This window comes from Capsicum annuum, chromosome 10 (assembly GCF_002878395.1).
Source record: "Capsicum annuum cultivar UCD-10X-F1 chromosome 10, UCD10Xv1.1, whole genome shotgun sequence".
NCBI lineage: Eukaryota > Viridiplantae > Streptophyta > Magnoliopsida > Solanales > Solanaceae > Capsicum > Capsicum annuum.
The window spans coordinates 185,268,637-185,275,493 of NC_061120.1; positions in this window are offsets into that span (position 1 = coordinate 185,268,637).

Sequence of the window (6,857 nt, forward strand, 5' to 3'; positions counted from 1 at the left end):
AATATGAACTGAAAGTAAGTGATGTAGCATAATAAGTTTAAGCCCTTGAATCAGAGCCAAAAGCTCCATCAAATTATTTGTAGCATGAGAAAAGTGTTGAATAAACCCCACTACCCAATCCCCATTAGAATTCCTAACCACACCTCCATTAGTCCACTTTAAGAGGAAACGTAATGTGAAAACGAATTTGGAACTAAGTGAGTACTATGCAAACACTTTTTTGACTTGCCACGATGAACCTTTAAAAATTAATTTCTCCAAAAATAAAAATCCAAATGCTTAACACATTGGGCACACAATTAAGGGAAAAGGACACAAATCATAGACGATTCTAGAATTTTTAGAACATAAATGCATCATAAAAAAGAAAGAAAAAATTGTATTTAGTAGGAACTGATTCTAGTCTTCAAAGAGGATAATTTAACTTTTAACGAAGTATAGTAATTAGTCTTTTTGTAGTATAAGTGTCAATATATAATATTATCTAATTTTAAAAAATATCACATAAAATATCTAATTTTACAAAGAGATCATAGAAATTTACGTGCCTTTTTTAAGGATAACTTACATAAATTCCTGAGTGTATTACATAAAATCCCGACTATTTTGTTAATTATATTTTATCCCGATTTTTTGAAATGGTGATACATATGTTATATGGTGATACATATAAAAAAGTGATATATTTGAAACTAACAAAATATTTATTTAAGGAAGTAACATATTCTCTTTTATTTATTGTATTCTTTTATTTAAGGAAAGATATCTAATTTTTATCTTTTTTTGTAGATTTAATTTAAGTATTTTAATTATGTTTCTCTTTTTTCGTCTTTAATTATGAAAGATAGTATTTTTTTTGTCTTTTTTCTCTTTTTTCGTCTTTAATTTTAGTCTGCTTTTTTTAGATTTAATTTTAAATATGTTTCAATTCTTCTTTTAGTCTCATTTTTTTAATATTATTACTTTTGTTTCCTACACTGACTACACCATTACCTTTCATTAATAACATATGAATCACCCAATAATTAAAATAAATAATTGTATCTACCATATGAATCACTATAATACCATATATATCACCCATTAATATCATATGAATCATCTAATAATTGAAATAAATAATTGTATCTACCATATGAATCACTATAATACCATATATATGAATCACTCAATAATTGAAATAAATAATTGTATCTATCATATGAATCACCATAATACCATATATATCACTCATTAATATCATATGAATAACCCAATAATTAAAATAAATAATTGTATCTACCATATGAATTACCATAATACAATATGTATCATCCATTAATATCATATGTATTACCCGTTAAAATCATACAAAATGTACCTATCGTATGAATCACCATAATACTCATATAATGATATCATATTTATCATTCAGATGAATCACCATTAAAAGAATAAACATGTATGAATAACTAAATAAATTTATATATGTATCAATTGATTTAAAAAAAAAAAAAATGGGAGAGATTTTAGGAGAGGAAAAAAAGTTGCATACATTAATGGAGGAGAAAAAACATCAGGAAGGAAGATATTTAAGCATTAATGGAAGAGAAAAATTAGGAAGGAAGATGATTTAATTGTTAATAATTAGGGAGATATTTTAAGGAAAGAAATCTTAAATGAGTTAATGGTAGAGTAAAAATAGGATGTGGGATTTTCTTAATATGTATCAAGAGTAAAGTTGAAAAATGAGATCTTATATAAATTTAAAAAAGGTAAGAAATATTAAGTAATATAGTCATGAGATTTGTGTAATTTATCTCTTTTTAATGTCAATTCACCCCTTATACAAATTATAGTTATATTTAATGAGAAAGAGAAGAGGTTGACAAAGTCAACGTTGTTTGTTGGCTTCTCTATTTCGATCTGATGCTATACAGAGGATGCTACTTGGAAAGAAAGTAGTATTTTTTTTTTGTTTCTAATACAGTATTTGATATTCGTTTTACAATCTAGACTAATCAGAAATCACATCATATAAGGCTCTTTAAAAGACAAGGAATCCCCCTTACTGAATTTCTTCTTCATTTCAATAGTGTTACAAATTTTTAATGAACAATAATAATAACATATTTAGTGTATTTTCACAAAATGAGATTTGAAGAGGGTAAAATATACGCAAATTATACTACTACATCAGATAAAGTAGAGAGTTTATTTCTGACAGACCCCAGCTCAAGACGGATAACACGTATAACAAAAAAAAACATAAAAGCATATAAACAGGATAACACACTGTTAGATAATAAAGAAAATAAGACACCCATAAGGTAATACTATAAATTATCTATTCGAAATTATAGATATCACCGAAATACCACGAACAAGAAACTTAAGCACAAATACAAATAAAACTCTTTTAATTAAAAATGAAAGAAAAGAAGGAAAATTTGTATCCATACATCTACCATATTAGGTGCGAAAGAAAGTATTGCTACAATTGAATATATGGAGTGGGAAATATAAGGCAAGAATGATTGTGGTTAGGTTTGTTTCCTTTCATGATCCAAATGGTTTGATTTGACTTCTGACGCTTACACCAAACAAATCATACATCAATATTCAGTTTTTATTTTTTATTTTTAACTTACATTGTACCAAAATATAGTGTAGTTTGTTTAATTGAATTGAATGCTACCTCCACCAACAAATATATAATATAGTCATATAGGTGATGAGAGAGAAAGTCGCATATAGTATATGGTATTTATTGCTCCTATAATTCTTATCATGGTCTGGTGGAGGACACGTTTGTCCATTTGCTTCACTACAATTATGAATAGTGTTGTCAAGTTTGCCATCAAGTTCTAAACTCCTGGTGTGTGTGATTGTATGTAGGTATCTTGATGACCCAAAAAAGGTATGTAGGAATCTTTGATACTTCTTGTAATGACTGTAGCTAGAATTTTCACTCAAAAAATTTAAAATATAAAAATAAGTTGAATAATTCAGCAGTTATATAAATATAAGTCATTGACATACACAATATAGTAATATTTTAGTGAAGAAGTTCAAATGAAAGCTCTGCGTTGCACGTAAGCCTGTCAAATGGGCCGGGACCCGGCCCACTTAAAGGATCCGGCCCGATTGGATTCGACCCGGTAAGTCCTAGCGTTTTAGGGTTCCGGATCCCGGATCGATTATTTTTTTAATTTGGGCCCTGTTAACCCGGCCCGGACCAAGCCCAATCCAAGCCTGCCGGTTAACCAGCGCAACCCGGCCCGAAATGCTTTTTTTTTTTTTTAATTTTAGGGTTTTGGGCAAAACTAGCCGTTGACTCAACGGCTATATAGCCGTTTTTGGGTCCAAACGGCTAGTTTGGGCCCATTTCTTAAAAAAAAAAAAAAAATTACATTAAAAATTATTTTTTAATCCACAAAAAAAAATTATAAATACCCTACACCTTCAAATCATTTTTCACACAATTTTTCACTCTCTCAAATCTCATTCTATCTCAAATCTCTATTCTCAATTCTCAAATAGTCAATATATTTAATTTCTTAAAGTGTTCACTTTAATTTTTTAATTTTTCGTTTACAAAGTACGAGCGGAAGTTTCTAAAGTCGCAACCTTCGGATACTTTCAAAATTTGGTATTATTGTTCCATCTCTTACGTTTAATTTTTATTTATTGTATTAATTGTTTAATATTTAATTTTATTATATTTGTGTATTTTGAATTTTTTTAGTTTAGTTTAATTTATACTATGGATAAATTAAGAAATCCCGCTACTAAAGGTGTTACAAAATTTTATCCCGAAAGCGGTTGTGGTAGTTAAAAGCGAATTACTAGCGGTAGAGGTAGTTCAAGTAGTAGATATACCCGTGTGCCTTCGCCTGCGGTACCGCTTGATACACCTTTTGAGGAAGAAATAGGTGTAGGTGCTCACGATATGGATTATGTAGAAGCTAAGGAAAATTACGGTATAGAAGAAGAAAATGAAGTAGATGCGGTTAATTTAGACGAAGATAATGAAAATATTAGTGAGACACCCGCAGTAGGAAATGCTAACGTTAGATCTGAATCGGTTAATCTCCCTCCCCGTCCTCCCCGTGCCCCAAGACCTCGTAAAATAACTAGTGTTGCATGGCAATTTTTTGAACGTATATCAGATACGGAGGTGCAATGCAATATTTGTCAACAAATATATAAGCATAGAAATGGAGGCAAGCAAGGGGGTACGGGTACGTTAATGAGACATATAGGTGAAACTCACGAAAGAGAGTTAAATATTGCACGAGGTTGTGGGGATGTTGGTGGGCCGACGCAAACTAGAATGGACCCAGCAGTCGGTCATGTAACGAAGAAGTATAATAAATTGAGGGACCGAAAATAAATAGCTAAAATGGTAGTTGTGGGTTGTTTGCCTTTTAGTTTTCCTCCTTCTGATGCCTTTATTCATTATATACAAGCAATTTATAATCTTATGTTTAATGGTATTCCTAGAAGTACTTGTCGGTCTGATATTTTTAGACTTCATTCACAATATTGTTTTTATTTATCAACATTGTTAAAAAAATATTCAATGTAGATTGTCCCTAACTTCTGATCTTGGTCGTGCTGTAAATAAAAATGATTATGTAACCGTTACTTGTCACTGGATGGATAGTAATTTTGTGATGCAAAAACGTATTCTTGCTTTTTTATATGATGAAGATCGTAAACATACTGGACATTTTATTGTTGATTCTATTGTTAAAGTTGTCGGATATTGTGGTATTGAAAATAAAATTTTATGTATTGCTTTTGATAATGCTTCTAACAATAAAACTGCTATAAAAAAATTAAAATCTACGCTATCTCCGCCGTTGCCTGAAATTTTTCATATTAAATGTGCATGTCATATATATAATTTAATTGTAAAAGATGGTCTTGAGTTTTTTGAGCTTTATATTGAAAAAATTTGTCTTGTTGTTGGTTTTATTTAAGGAAATAATCGTAGATCGAGAATTAGAGAATTTAAAGTTAAATGTCAAGAAAATGGACTTACACCGATATTGACACCTGAGGAAATTGATATTAGATGAAATTCTACGTATGATTTTTTAAAAACTTGTTATAAATATAGAATTTCTATTACACTAGCTTTAAACAAACATTGCGGTTCATTTGCTGATTCTACTGATTGCATGCTACATGAATCTGATTGGGTTGTAATTAATGATCTTGTTAATTTTTTAGAAAAGATTTATGTAGCAACGGTTGAATTTTTCGGTGCTTATTATCCTACTGTTTGTAATATTTTGGTATATATAGCCGATATTTCTGATTTGCTTAAATAATATAAAAATAAAGAAGGTTATAAAGAAGTTGTTGGTGTCATGTTTACGAAATTTAAAAAATATTTTTTCCCGATTCCACCTATTTACTCGGTTGGTACTATGCTAAATTCGTGCATGAAATATAATAATATGTGCCACTTTAGTACTATTATTTATACTAACTTAGAAATAAATATTAACAATGATTCTGAATAAGTATAACCTGATTTGTGGACGGCTATGAGTGATGCAAATGAATACATAAAAAAATTATATAACCACTATACTGATTTATTTGATTTAGCCGTACCTACAAATATCACTCCAACTGTCACTCCTCATCCTCCCGGAGAGCCATCATCTTCTAAAAGGCCGGCACATAGTAGTTTTCCTAATTCCTTTTATAATTTAACTTGTTGGAACAGTGTTGATGAGAGAGCTTACACATCACATTTTCGGGAAGAGCTGAAATATTATCTTCGGTCGCTGTCGGAGGATCGCAGACGACGGATCAACACGTAGGATTGGTGGAGGAGTAATGAAATACAATATCATGTGCTTTCAAGATTAGCTAGAGATATCTTAAATGTTCCAATGTCAACCGTTGCATCAGAGAGCACCTTTAGTCAGGGACGACAGTAGCTTAGAGACAACCGACACTCATTCGGAAGCAATGCAATGAATGTTCTAGTTTACCTCAGAGATTGGATTAGAGCGGAAAGAAGAAACAAAGGAATAGAACCGGAGCCGAGCGACGAGCTGAAACTTGAAGAAATTATGTCTTCACGGGAGAACTTAGCAGAATCAAGTCCAACGCATGGTTTTACCCCCGTTGACTTCGACTATCCTATGCAAGTTCCCGTTAATATTAACATGAATGAGTTGGAAAAAATGATGCATAATTTGTAGATTTTTCATTCATGTAAATTATAAATTTTGGATCATTGTGCAATCAATAAAATTTCCCAAATTCATTCACTCCGTAGTCCTTACTTTTTACATTTTTTCATTTAATGATTTAAAATTTTAAATTGAAATTCTAGTTTTTTACTTTAAATTAAAAACTTACTTCTAATATATTGTTAATTTACTACCAAATATTATTAATTTATTATATTAAGTAGCATATGTTTTGTATATTTGTGTATATATCTTCTATAGATGTGTATATTTAACGTATACATGTGTATATGTTTTATAAATAAGCATAAAACTATATATATATTGTATTATATTTTATTAGTAATGTATATATATTATAGTATATTTTATTAGTAGTAGTATATATACATTGAATGGTGCGTATACACGTGTATATATCTTCTATACACATGTATATTTAAAGTATACATGTGTATATGTTTTATAAATTAGTATATAACTATATATATATATATATATATATATATTGTAATGTATATACATTGTAGTATATTTTATTAGTAGTAGTATATATACATTGAATGGTGCGTATACATGTGTATATATCTTCTATAGACGTGTATATTTAACGTATACATGTGTATATGTTTTATAAATTAGTATATAACTATATCT